The sequence below is a fragment of the Crocuta crocuta genome, unplaced genomic scaffold, assembly GCF_008692635.1.
Source record: "Crocuta crocuta isolate KB4526 unplaced genomic scaffold, BGI_CrCroc_1.0 scaffold160, whole genome shotgun sequence".
NCBI lineage: Eukaryota > Metazoa > Chordata > Mammalia > Carnivora > Hyaenidae > Crocuta > Crocuta crocuta.
In genome coordinates, this window is record NW_027527591.1 from 862,851 (window position 1) to 877,835 (window position 14,985).

Consider the following 14,985-nt stretch of genomic DNA (forward strand, 5'->3'; position numbering starts at 1 on the left):
ATGCCATGCCTTGGTAAACTGTAAAAGCCCATTGTTCTCTTCTGGAATCTCTAGCTAGCATCATATTAATTGTCACTCACAACTAGCAATGAGTTAATTATTAGTCTTTATTGTACAAGTAAGACCGCTCTAATAATTCATCTCTGTGCAACCTGGAATTAAATTCATTAAAGACCATTCTCATTGTCATGCAGGCCCTTTGAGGTTGGTTGTTAGGGAAGGTGAAGGAATCTTCACAACTATATTTTTATTTCTGCCTTAAGGTTCTCATTTAGTCAACATACCCCAAGACTTGTGGCTCCAGTTTGGAGTTCAGAGATTATGACCTTCTCTCTCCTCCACCCAGGATCATTAGTAGTGCTCACATACTGAACCGATATGAGATGCATAATACACTGATATGCCATCTTATGTAATTATTATATAGAACCACTTAATACATTGCTTAGGAAAATGTAATGCTGGAATTTACTAACATTCAAGGGAATACAAATGAAAATAACAATGAGATACCTTTTCATATCCAACAAAATGGAAAATCTCATAATAATAATCATATTACTAATTATCAATGTTAGTGACAATGGGGATGGGTGGGATAGGAACACTTAGCTATTGCTGTTAGAGTGTTGATTCCAAATACTTAAGAGAGAAATTTTACAATTGCTGACACAAGATGTTCATATAGTTACATCCAGCATTTAATTATATTTAATATAGGGGGATATTCAAATACTTAAACCCAGCATTGTCTCTCCAGGTGTCTATTTCTCCCAGTTCTGGAGGCTAAAAAGTCCAAGATCAAGGTGCCAACAGATCCAGTGTCTGGTAAGAACCTTCTTCTTGTTTTGGAGATGGTTGCCTTCTTGATGAATTCTCACAGAGCAGAGAGAGAAGCAAGCTCTTTGGTCTCTTCTTATAAAGGCACTAATCCTCTTATGAAGGCTCCACCATCATAACCTAATCTGAATCTAATTGCTCCCCAAAGTTTACACCTCTAAAAATTATTGTATCTAGAATTAGGGCTTCAACATATGAAATTGGAAGGATATAAACATTCATTTCATAGCTCTCCCTATATACATTTCAATAAGATCTCTATGTATATTTCAAAAAGTCGCAAAAGGACACATACATTATGATATAATTTATTATATTCCCAAACCTATACAATAATAGGGCTCATTTTTATGGAAGCATTTCTAAGTAGTAAATGAACAAGAAAAAATATGTAAGAATAATGAATAACAACTCCAGGATAGAGGGGACTGTATCTGAGTATGGAAACAGAGGAAAAAATTAAAAAGGATGGCATATTTGTAAGAGTTTAGTTTTAGAAAGAAAAAAAAGTAAAGGGTTAAGGTGATGTGTGTTGCAGGGTGCAGCAGAAAGAAAGAGAAGGATAATGAGTGGGAGAAGAGGAGCACAAAAGATCATGCTAATCCTGATGGTGGATACCTAAGTGATTACTATGTGATTTTCTGTTATTTTTGTAAGTTGACTTCTTCATAATAAAAATATTTTCTAAAAGCATAATGCTAGGTTTACCTAGGTTTACATTTGTAAAATGGAAAAGGCTTCATTTATAGCTGGTCATTTCAGTTGCAAAGGTGCAGACCCTGATGGTTGCCAGAGGGAAAGTGCATGGGCACAATTGATGAAAGGAGGAGAGAGATACAGGCTTTCAGTTAAGGAATGTATAAGCTGCTGGAATGAAAGTTACAGCATAAGGAATACAGTCAATAATGCTGTGATAGTGATGTAATGCGGCAGATGGTAACTATACTTGTAGTGAACATAGCATAGTATATAAACTCCTCAAATCACTCATTGTATACCTGAAACTAAATGTAACATCTTTTGTCAACTACACTCAATAGAGAAAAAAGATGGTTCAAGTGAACACTACTGCAATAATATGTATATAAGGTATTGGGGGGCCTTAATTCTTTTATTATATATGGGTGTTTATTCTCAGTGCTCCCTTTCAAAGTTCAGTATAAGTTTTGGCTATTTTGCTGTCAGATATTACCACAGTGAGTGAGAATCACAGTTGGGGATCTACTTTCTTTTTTTCGAGGAGATTTAACACACCTCTCTGCTACATAGTTTTTCTTTAGACCTGAAACAACATAATGATTAGAGCACACCTTTCTTGGCTACAATTATATCATACTCATGCTCTCTGATGAGACTTAATGCACTGTGATTGGGGTACACAGAACTCTGCACTCAAAGGATTACTTAGTCTCATCTGTTATGTGCAGAACATTGATCCAATTTTTAGAAGAACATCTAATTTCAAAGTTACTTTTGAGGGGAGGTGTGGTGAGTTGCCTCACTGTCATCCCAGTGGACTCCCTTCACCAAACTTGAGAATGTTTACATAAATCTTTATATTCCTAATCATAATTAGAAAAAATCATATGCAATTTTTATTCATTAATTTCAGAATCACTCCTCTACCTGTTAAGAAAGTCTACATGACAAAATTACCTTTCCAAACATGAAATCTGAGAAAAGACAAGAAAGACAAGGGAAGGAAGCAAACTACCATTGTTAGGGCCCAGTAATCACAGAAAAAATTAATTTTGCTAGGTAATAGAAAACAAAGAATGATCTTTTAGTCTGGCTAAGAAGTTCTAACCATCAATTAAAAGAGAAGGTGAGATAAGTAACTCACCTGAAATGATCTACATCAAGAATGCAGATAAAGAGAATATTTTATTTTATTTTTATTTATTTTTAAGTATAACTTATTGTCATAGGGTTAACTTACAGTGTATACAGTGTGCTCTTGGTTTTGTAAGCATGATTTATGGCTTATATACAACACCCAGTGCTCATCACAACAAGTGCCCTCCTCAATGTCCTTCACCCATTTTCCCCTCTCCCCCACCGTCCCCCCTTCAACCCTCAGTTTGTTCTCTGTATTTAAGACTCTCTTATAGAGCTTAGTTCAGGTTGAAAGGAATTTTTCCAGGAAGTCAACCAAAGTGTAAAATTTTGATTTCAATCTCCAGCAGCATGGGGCGCACACACACACCCACCCACCCACACACACACACAGTAACCAATGAACACTCGTCACTAGGGGACAAAAAGCAATGGTCATGTTTGTATTTCCCTGGATAAAGTAGTTAGTTTTTGGTTTTGTTTCTTTTGTTTGCTTATTTCTCCTGAGAGCTTTCCTAGGCATTCAGGAGAAAGACTTTATCGCCGTGTTTACTCAGTATTTAGTCTGAATTTACAATCTTCTCAAGGCCTTTTTGTACTTTCTGGCACAGAATTCAAGTTATCTTTCAGTTCTCTGGGCAGTGCTCCAAGTTCACTTCAACCACACAGATTTCTAATCCATTGCTCAATCTCCTTTTCACCATCCATCCTGTACTGTCCTATCCTCATTTCATTGCTTCACATTCTATGATCAGTCATTGTAATCACACTCACCTTCCTTGTTTCTATCTCCTGAAGTTCTTGCCCCAAACTCCAGAAGTAATTAAACTCGTCTTTCTACTTGTTCTCCCCCCACATCAGAGCAGCTCTATGTGCTAGAGAAAAACCCGTGGCTACATGGACTGGTCACAGTTTAAAATCACAAATATGAGGTGGGTTCTTAGTATGGTTCAGCAAACTTCCTGTTTCCCTCAGGCCAATTCAGTTCCCCAGAGAATTATTTTACATCTTCTCTTTGGGACTCAAACTTTCAACATTTGTTCTTTCCTCTTCACTCTCATTTTACATTTTTCCTCATGTTACATTTTTCTCATGTTACATTTTTACATTTTACATTTTTCCTCATGTTAACATTTCTCATGTTACATTTTTCCCCCAATGATAAAATATAGCAATGAAAAATAAGCTCCATATTTTCCTACTTCAATATCCACCCCCCCCACCTACACGAGCTCCTTATACTTGGCCTTCTTTTTGTAAGGAAATCTTCTTCCACAACCCTATCAAAAAGCTCACCTTGACCGCATCACTCTGTCAACTTGTTTTGATTTTCTTCATAGTTATTATCATCAATTGTCATATTTACAATGCAAAGTCCATAAAGTCGTACACTTTATTTTCTTTAATAGCTTCTGAAGCATATAATAGATGTTCAATAATATTTATTAAAGAATGATATGCACTATTAACTCCATGGAATATCTATCCCAATTTGATTATTACTAACTCAAAGAAAAGGGTGTAGTGTGAGAATTAGGGAGTTCTCTTTTGCAACATGAGTCAGAACTTTGTTGATCCACAATGTTCCACTGGTTGTTACTTAATGAATTTATTTTCCCCCTTCAGAGGCCAGATCATTTTCACTTTATTCCCACCCTTGCCACAATATTCTGATGTTATACTTGATATATTATCTCCTGTTATGTAAGTACCTCACTCCAAACATACATGCATAATTTCATGATTGCTCAGCAAGCTTGACAACATTTTTGGTGTTGATTTTGCCTTTGATGATTATATGAAGGAAGCACATTATTTAAATGTTAATATAATACGAGGAACACCCTTATGTTAAAAGTCATTTCAGGCAATGATGACTTATACCTTATTTATTAATTAAGTGCAATGAATGTTAATCAAGGGGACTTACTCATTTTGCTGATAATGGATTTTTTTGATGATTGAACAAAAATATGCCAAACAGAACATGAAACATTTCAGTCCATGATTATGGTCATAAAGAGGTGTCTCATCCTTAATGGGTCAAGAGGATAGAAGATAAAAGGCATTCATATTGCGTAGCATTCCTAAAGTGTTCTTTTCCCCACCCACTTATTGTTTTTCCTTTGTGTATCCAGCCAGGATCCAAACTTTACTGCTAAGTCATGGAACACAGGATAAATTACTTAATCTGGACAAGTCCTTAAAGTCTTGGAAATGACCCTGGCATATGAAAGCAGATTCTCAGCAAATACCTAGGGAGTGTACTAGATACTCAGAAGTCAAATAGTAGCCAGATACTGATATAGGATACTGAAATATTAAAGGCGATAATATCCCATAAGCACATGCTGGAGATGCCTCTGATATCATCCTATTGCTGCACGTATATTTGGGTGTCATTAAGACTTACTGCCACAGGAAAGCAAAACGAATATGTAACTTGAAAATGCTAATTAGTTTGGAAAAATACACCTTATTCTACTGTTTTTGGTTAATTTTTCTTCAGATCAAATTAAAAGCTAGGTTTTAGAACATTAGCCACTTTGAAAGTGCTGTCATTTCTTTTTTCAGGATAGCTGAGCTAGGCATCTTCCAACAGAGCTCTCCAAATAGGGTTCTGTAGATTTGGCTTCCAGTCCCTCTTCTACCTCTCAAGGAAGCAGGAGGGCATAGGCTGTCCAGAGTCTTTGGATCAGTGATCTTTGCCCATGAAGTAGCCTCCTCCACTTACCCAAGCGTGCCATACAAAATGATCTCTCTCCATGTGTTCTTTGATATGAAAAAAAAGGCTGGGAAACACTAGACTAGATTGGTTAATATATTTATTCAAAAACATGTTTTGAATGCCTATTGTGGGAGTTGTAATACATCCAGGGGATATAAAGGTGAATAGAACTCATACCTCGATGGTCATTTCTAAAATTCTATCATGTAGTTCTATTACTTCAAAATGACCAATTATGGCCAAAAAGATAAGTAAAGCAAAGGAGAGAATACAGATGGCTGAAGAAGTATGGAAACTCCAAAACATTGGGGCTCATGAAAGAAAATAGTGGAGTTCTTCCTATAACTATGTATAATTATTTATCTCTTGAGGACACATTTCTAGTTTTGCTTTCCTTTTCTTGGCGGTCTTTCAAGCTGTTTCATTACATTATTTTCATAAAGATTGTAAATAAAACTTTTATTTTTATAGGAAGGAAAATTATGTGATTTTTAATTATTAAACATAATCAGAAATTAATTTAAATATAGGATGGCTCAATTCCATAAAACCAATTTTTTAAATATTACAAATAGATTAAATATCATAAAATGTTTCTTAAGGCAATAACAAAAAAAAATGCAGTTATGCCCTAAATGTTAAGATGATGCTTACCATCTCTACAAAAATAGAAAACTCTAGCTATGTGGCACATCCTCAGAGTCTCTCTGTAACTTACTTAGCTATTCTTAATACTGTATGGCTCCCTCTAAGAGAGAGTTTGTTTATTGATGTGATGCTTGGCAAGCATGGCAGATACACAAGAATGGTAAAATTTGGCAACAGATTGCAGAGTCTTAAATGAAAATTTGGCCACTCTACATGAACACAAGCTATTTACAGACAACTAAAAGAGCACACATGTTTATATTTTATGCAAATCCATCAAAAATAATCAAAACCAGCTTAAAGATTTTTTTACACAGTAACACCTCTTAACAATAAAAAATAGGCTCTAAATATGTACATTTTACTTAAAAACAGTGAAATTATGATTCTGAGCATGGGTTTCTTTTAAGGACACTTTTAGGAGGTAAGGTATTCTATTATACTATGTTTAGTTACAACATTCTCAAAAATAGTTTTTTGAGATTTTGCGATAAGATTCCTCACATGTTTTGATCCCCTGTTAAGTGGCAATTATGTTGGATATATAGGCATTACCTGCTTCATGTCAGTGACGCATTCATGAAAATCTGTTGCTCTGTACAATATACTAGCTGGTAGACTACTTCTCTTTTTATAAATATGTAAAATATTTTAATGTGTTACTTGTCCACTCAAAGCCCTTAATCAATTTCCTAAAAGGTAAATAATACAAAGTAAACTGTCTATGTGTAAGGAACAGACAACCACATTAGAAAGAAAAATAATTAAAGGATCAATTATTGATCACCAATCACTATATTGATTCTTATACAATTGTTTATGAGAGTGGAAACATAGTATATATTCACTTTGTTGACACCTGTCTTCAAAAGTTGTACATGTGATTCTGATGGTCTAACAATTGTATTTAGGAGGTAACTCAAGATTTTTCTCATACATTATTATGTAGTGAGTGATATTTCTTTGTGAACATCAGCCAAATATATTATTTCGAGAAATATGCCCATTGTATGAAATATGGGCCCTGTAAAACAAAATGAGTTCAACAAAGAAAATGTTAACTGGAAGATATTCTGGAGAATGTGCCTATATTTCTTCATGTATTTTTTATAGATTCCAGCAATTAACCTTTATTTCCCCACTTTCACAAATAAGATAGTTGAGGTTCTGAGAGCTTGAGTGTCTTGCAAAAGGTCTTTTGTATGCTAAAAGTGCCAATAAATATTTTTATAGAATTTTACTAAAATTCATTATTTAGATAATGTGTTGATATTTTCAAGAACAAGAACCTAGAGCCAGTTAAACTAATTTCTTTTATAAAGAATCTTCTTTCTCCAAAGTCTTTTCTAGTATTTCATCTCCTGTGAATACTGAATAAATATTTGCTGACTACTATGCGTCCAAACCCTCTGATTCGTTTACTTCAAAGAGTGAAAAGGTGGTAACTCTGGTTTGCCCAGATTAAGAGAAAGAACGGTAACTTTGCCCTCAAGATATAGTATTGTCTTTCCTATATCTAAATTATATCTAGGGCATTATATTAAATCCATGTAATTTACATATTTATGTTCAACTTTCTTTTGAAAGTGTCCAGGGGCACCTGGGTAGGTCAGTTGGTTGAGCATTCAGTTCCTGATTTTGGCCTCAGGTCATGATCCCATGGTTGTGGGATCAAGCTCCATGTTGGGCTCAGGGCTGAGTGGAGATTGGTTAAGATTCTCTCACTCTCCCTCTGCCCCTCCCCACTCTCTAAAATAAAAATAATAATAAATAAAAATAAAATAAGTCACCATATTAATAGTTTACATTCTCAAGAATTTTTTTCTTTTCTTTTTGTACCCCCATCTTTGTATTATTATCACAAAAATATCATCTTATACCGTGGAAAGTGAAGGGTTTTTTTCAGTTATTTAGTGTACAATTCAATAATTTCCATCAAAATAGTTACTTGGAAAGCCATTGCATCCAGCATTATCTATTTGAACCAAAGGCATAATTCTATTATTGTATTTTTAGAACTGCAATTTCCTAGATTCGTGTTGAAAACCATGGTAAGACAGTGGAAGGCCAATGTGAGCCTTCTAATTAGTACTGTGTGTGTGTGTGTGTGTGTGTGTGTGTGTATGTTTAATCAGAAGAAGGGAAAAATTGTCTTAGATTAGCAATATTGTTGATGACTTTAATCACATTTCTCCTTTTAAGTACCTGAATACTCAAAACTAATGGCTGATTTATAGTGACCTGCTGGCAACTAACCACTTAAATGTTTATTAGAATATGTTCCTGCATTTTCTAAAAATGCAAGTGTTCAAACTGGTTTTAAGTTTGACCATTACTTTCCATACATAAGGCTGGGAAGTTCTTGAAGGTGTTTTCAATATGCTAATTTGTGGGGAAATGTAATGTTCTTCCCTTTTCTAAAATTTCTGAATGTTTTACTTTTTCGGATGGCCCCAAAATGTAATTCTATCCATCCTTACCCATGGAAGTGTGGTTTTAGTGACCATTTTCAATACCAAACTCTTGTTAAGAACTAGTTGATTTCTAAGTTCAGAAACAGCTTCAGTTTAGACATTAGTTTTTCCTCCAGGAAGTTTCATCAATGCTATCCTATAAGTGTCCAAGTGTCCATTATCCTTTTCTCCTTTTATATTTACTCAGAAGAAGAAACCTATTGCTTGATTCCTTGCCTTACGTTCTTTGACTCAGTTCTGTGTATGATCCTGTTTTCACTATTAAGTATTGCTAATGAATATATCAGCTGTGTGGTCTGATGTCCAGATGAAATTCTTTAGAGTCATTTTTCCTTAGGCTTTCAGCATATAAATCATCTTTACTCTTTTAAATGGAAAGTTTCATTAAAATTAATAGGTTTAATTTACAGAAAATTATTTAAATTGGTTAGTTAAGAATTTTGACAGTCACAATGAATCAGTGCATATAGACTTTGTATTAATGCAATTAATGCTTTGACCTTTATTTTCCTCTATTCAGTTGAATAAATATTTTTGAGTGCTTACATTGTATTAGAAATTATAGGAGATAAAAATCAAATATATTAGCTGTACCTTGGTTACTGACTTCTTTACAAACCTCAAAGCACACTATACCTTCTTTCATAAGATCCTTTAGAGTAGCCTTCATGTGTTTATGTTCCTCCTTGTGGTAGGAGTATGCATCTCTGCCCCACTGACATCAGGTTTGCCAAATTGCCTGGCTATAGCTAATGATATATGAGTGAAAATGATATGTACCAATTCTGAGCAGAAGCTTTAAGAGCCACTTTTCCCTCTTCTAGGAGGGACCAGGGCTAGATCACTATTAGATCAGGGCTACTCTTTCCTCTGGGATCCCAGAATAAAGACAATATGGAACCTACTGAAGCTTACTCTGATGAACATGTGATCTGAGCAAGCACAGACCTTTTGTTTGGAAGCCATTGAAAAATCGAGATGGTTTATTATGACAGTGTGATTTAGCCTAAACTGACACATTCATCTAATCCCTTGCATTTCTTCCATTTATTTATCTATTATTTAATGTATATGTTTTTAGCAGGGATTTAGGGTGATTTACAAAGACACATAAAATCAATAAAGGAGACTGGATAAAAATTAGGATGAATCAATGAAAACAAAGATGGATGCAAAAGAATGGAATGAAATATGAAGCAAAAACAAAAACAAAAACAAAAAACATCTACCAGAGTAGACCACAAAAATGGCTCTAAGTTTTCCAAAATCTGAATTTACAAAAAGGGAGGGGAGACATTTGATTAATTCTGTAGGTTCTGGGTTGATATTATTGATATTAGGATTTTTTGGGGGGTGGTCAGGTTATTTTTCTCCAGAAGTTTTTATAAGGTAAGTAACAACATACATTGTAAGGCTATTTTAAAAAGTTAACTACATCATATTGAAGCACATTATTTAGGGATGAAATGTAGTGTGCCACTCATTTGAAATATACATATGTTATATTTTCTAAATTATGAATCCTACTTTTCTAAAAGCAGTAAGAACACTTTGGAGCAGGAAGTAAGGGTTGATGCAGAATTTCATATCTCTTATGAATCCAAACACCTTTACAGAGCTTTGGATGCAGAAATATTTAGTATTGATTTGTTGATAATGAGAAAATCAAAGGTAGAGAAATGAAGAAAAAGATCTATTCATGATTGCATATCATTCTATCACATAGATATATCTTAATTTATTTTAGGAATTTGCCTTGTTGAATTTCAGATTTTCTCTAGTTTTTGTTATTCCATGTATTACAGTGATGAGTATCTTTGAGTGTAAATTGTCAGCATGTTTTATTTCTCTCTTTGAGTAGATCCCTAAAAGTAAAATTATTAATTAAAAAGGAGATACCTTATTAAATGTTACTGATTATATTTTAAAACTTTCTTATTGAAAAGATGAGGCAATTTATTTGTTCCAGCAGTATTAAGGGTACCACTTTCATCATACCAATACTGTCACATCGATACATTCAATAACATTATCCTTAAAATATCTATTAATTTGTAGGTGAAAGAATATCTTGTTTTAACCCTGATTTCCTTGATTAGAAAGGTTAAACTTTTAAAAATTATTCATTTGTCATTTGTGTGTTATTTATACTGGAGTTTTAGTTTTTTCTCATCAATTAACATGGATTCAAATTTTCTCAGGTTTGTTACAAATATCTCTACCCCCATCTGTTGTTTGGCTTTTCTTTTTTTTTCAAACTATTAATGGCTTTTTGAAGACATCCAACCAATTCTTTTTCTTTCTCTTAACAACAATAGCTTTTAATGGCAATTAGTTATTGTGAATTCTTAAAATAAATGAAAAACAAACAAACAAACACCTGTTTCTCTCAGCACTTAAATCAGTGACCAGATCTGGAGAGGCATCATTTCACTTAGAGAGAAATGGGTGACCCCTAGTCAGCTAATCTAGGAAAAGGAGCCAATAGTCTCACTGTAAATTGATGAGATGACTGCTCTGGTGGTATGACAGGACCACTGTAGGAGCAAAACAACCTTGCAGTCAAGATCCTCGTGCACAGGAACTGTTTGTCCAGTTCAAACGCAAAACAAAACAAAACTAGACAAAACAAAACAAATAAAAAACCTTCCTTGCTGCCATTAGCAAAAACTGTAGTTACAAATGAGTCAGATTAGATTATTTATTGATTTTGATTTTGTCAAGTTTTTATTCCATTATTGAGGGTTATTCATAACACAAATAAACATCATTCGGGGGCGCCTGGGTGGCTTAGTCAGTTAAGCGTCCGACTTTCGCTTAGGTCATGATCTCGCGGTTCGTGGGTTCGAGCCCCGCGTCGGGCTCTGTGCTGACTGCCATCTCAGAGCCTGGAGCCTGTTTCAGTCTGTGACTCCCTCTCTCTCTGACCCTCTCTTGCTCACACTGTCTCTCTCTCTCTCTCCTAGAAATAAATAAAACATTAAAAAAATTAAGAAAAAAAACAAAAACAAATAAACATCATTCCTCTTGTGGATAACTTGTTATCTTAATCTACATGAAACTGTTTATACAAGCCTTGCATATATTAGTGTAGGTAATGGTGAATATATTCTAATAGTAGTTATTACAGCCATCATTTATTGCGGGCTTACTGTGTGCCAGTCACTATTCTAAATGTTTTACGCTTAATCCACGCTCTAAGTCAATGAGATAGTTGCTAATATTATCCTGAAATTGATGCATGGAATGCTCAGGGAAACTTGTCTAAAGTGACACAGTGAGTAACTGGTGGCTCCAGGTTACTCTTTTAGGCAACTCAACTGTAGAGCTTCCCATCATATTACCTACAACATTACTTAATTACATTGGAAAAACAAGTTAAAACCGAATATCTATTTTCTCTCATCAGATTAAATTTAAGTAATTATATTGACAGTTTGATGTTTATATTTTAGCTTTTTCATTGGTGAGAATATAACAAAGAGATTTTATTTAAAAAAATTTTTATAGTATTTATTTATTTTTGAGACAGAGAGAGACAGAACATGAGCAGGGGAGGAGCAGAAGAGAGGAAGACACAGAATCTGAAACAGGCTCCAGGCTCTGAGCTGCTAGCACAGAACCCGATGCGAGGTTAGAACCCACCAAACTGCAAGATCATGACCTGAGCCGAAGTTGGACATTTAACCGACTGAGCCACTCAGGCACCCCTACAGCAACTAGTTTTTAAAACCGATTGATCATCTCAACGTTCCCATCTAAGTTCCATTTATTTATTTATATAGAAATAAACTTTCTTGGGAGAGGAGGCAAGATGGCTGAGAAGTAGGGAGCACTGTACATTTCGCCTGCACTAATCTCTCAAACAGAGAAGGCCTGAAGTCGTAGGACACTGAGCCACACGAGTTTGGGAAGAGAAAGAGACAGAGTACACTGGGAAGGAAACCTCATAAGTGCGTGAGTGTGAACTGGGGCAGATAAAAGTGGGACGGACCCAGAGACACGGAGGGAAGGGAGGGAACCTGGCTTGCGTGCAGCTGCGGTGAGTGATAAACCTGAGAGTGGTGGCGAGCTGCAGTGAGTCCAGGGGAAAGGAAAGAAGCTGAAATTGCTCATAGAACCGTCCCTGGAGAAGAGAAAAAACCTCATCTTGGAAAGACAGTGTTTTTTAGCTCTGACTGGGGTGCTGACTTTAAACTAGTTGCCCTGGTCCCAGAAGGCACCGGGAAGAACTGAACTGCCATTCGTCTGGCACCGTCCATGGTGGCGGCAGCCTGGTGAACCGGCAGCAACACCTGCAGAGGCGGTCCCGGCGCCGGGTGAAGCAGCAGTGGCGCGCGCGACATCCACCCGCTAAAGTGGCAGCAGCTGCGACCCGGTGAAATGGCGCCGGTACCGGGTGAAGCGGTGGCTGCGTGAGCGAAAGTTGCCTGCTGAAGCGGCTGCGGCCGGTAAAGCGATTGCGGCAGGGTGAGGTGACGCTGACTCTGCGGACCTGAAGTTGCTACGTTCCCCAAAAGCACTCGGGTTGTATTGCTGCTTGACCCCGGCGGATCCAAGGGTGTGACACTTCCCCCACCCTCCACTCAACCCCCGGCAACAGGGAAGCAGTGACCAGCAGAACTGTTAATGGCGGTATAACAAAGCCTCTCAGGAGTAATCAGACTAGATAGTTTCTCTGGATAACACCACCGTCTTTCTCTCACCTCTCCAACCATATTCCACCCTTTAGCTCTTTGAAAAAAGCTTCTTATCCCTTCTGCCAGTTCATTCTATCTCCAATTTTGCGTCATCTCTACCCTATCATCTCTCTCTTTCTCTATGCTTTTCAAACAGCACTGCACACACCCGACTATTTAATTGTAGCTATGAAATCTGGTTATATGCTTTAAACCAATCTTTGTCTATCGGTTTTCTTCTTTCTTCCTTTTCTTTTCTTCTTTTTGACTTTTTTATGTATTTTTATTTTCCATCATTCGCCTTCCCTCCTCCGTCTTTTCTCATTACTTTTTAGTTTTCCCTCTTGGTTAGTGTGATTGTTGGATTGTGCGTTTGTGTCCCTCTGTTTCCTGTGTTTGTCTGTATGTTTTCTTCTCCAGGGCTACCTCAAGAAACAAGCCAAAGTACACATGGTGGAGAGTCCCAAATACCACTACGAGTAGGAAAATAAAATAACCAAGGTCTCAACAAGAGAGACCAAGAGTTACCATTCAGAGAACACTTTCTGAAAGGATAGGCCCTGGACTGTCAAAAGTCTTCTTGGGTACAGCAGCGCTCACAGGTGCAGAGAACATAACAAGTCTTTAAAAGTAACAAGAAACAGAAAGCTAACCAAAATGATGAAACGAAAGAGCTCTCCTCCAAAGAAATGCCAAGAAGAATTGACAGCTAATGAACTGCTCAAAACAGATATAAGGAACATAACTGAACAAGATTTTAGAACAATAATTGTAAAATTAATCACTGGGCTTGCAAAAAGCATAGAGGACATCAAAGAATCTATGGCTACAAACAACATGGAGAACAAAAATAGGCATGATGAATTAAAAAATGCGACAAATGAAATACATAATAAACTGGTGTGTCCAATGCATAGATTGAAGAGGCAGAAAAGAGAATAAGTGACTTAGAAGACACCATTATAGAAAAACAAGAAGCTGACAAAAAAAGAGACAAACTGATCCAGGAACATGAAAGAAGAGTTCAAGAGCTCAGTGATAGAGTCAAACGCAACAATATCCATATCATAGGAATCCCAGAAGAGGAAGAGAGAGGGAAAGGTGCTGAAGGAGTCCTGGAACAAATTATAGCAGAGAACTTCCCCAACCTAGGGAAGGAAGTAAATATTGAAATACAAGAGGCAGAGAACTCCCCTCAGACGTAATTTGAATCGATCTTCTGCACGACATATCATAGTGAAACTGGCAAAATATAAGGACAAAGATTGAATTTTGAAAGCAGCTAGGGAGAAAAGGGCCCTAACATACAAAGGGAAACCTGTCAGAGTGGTGACAGACCTATCTACTGAAACTTGGCAGGCCAGAAATGAATGGCAGGAGATCTTCAATGTGATGAACAGTAAAAATATGCAGCCAAGAATCCTCTATCCAGCAAGCCTGTCATTCAAAATAGAAGGAGAGATAAAAGTCTCCAAATAAAAAGAAATTGAAAGAATTTGTCACCACTAAGCCAGCCCTACAAGAAATCCTGAGGGGGACTCTCTGAGGGATATGTTGCAAGGAACGAAGATGCCAGAGACACCACCACAAGCATGAACCCCACAAAGGACACGATGACTCTAAACCCACATATTTCAATAATAACACTGAATGTAAATACGCTGAATGCTCCAATCAAAAGACATAGGGTAGCAGAATGGATAAAAAAAACAAAATCCATCTATTTGCTGTCTACAAGAAACACATTTTAGATTGGAAGATACCTTCAGATTAAAAGTAA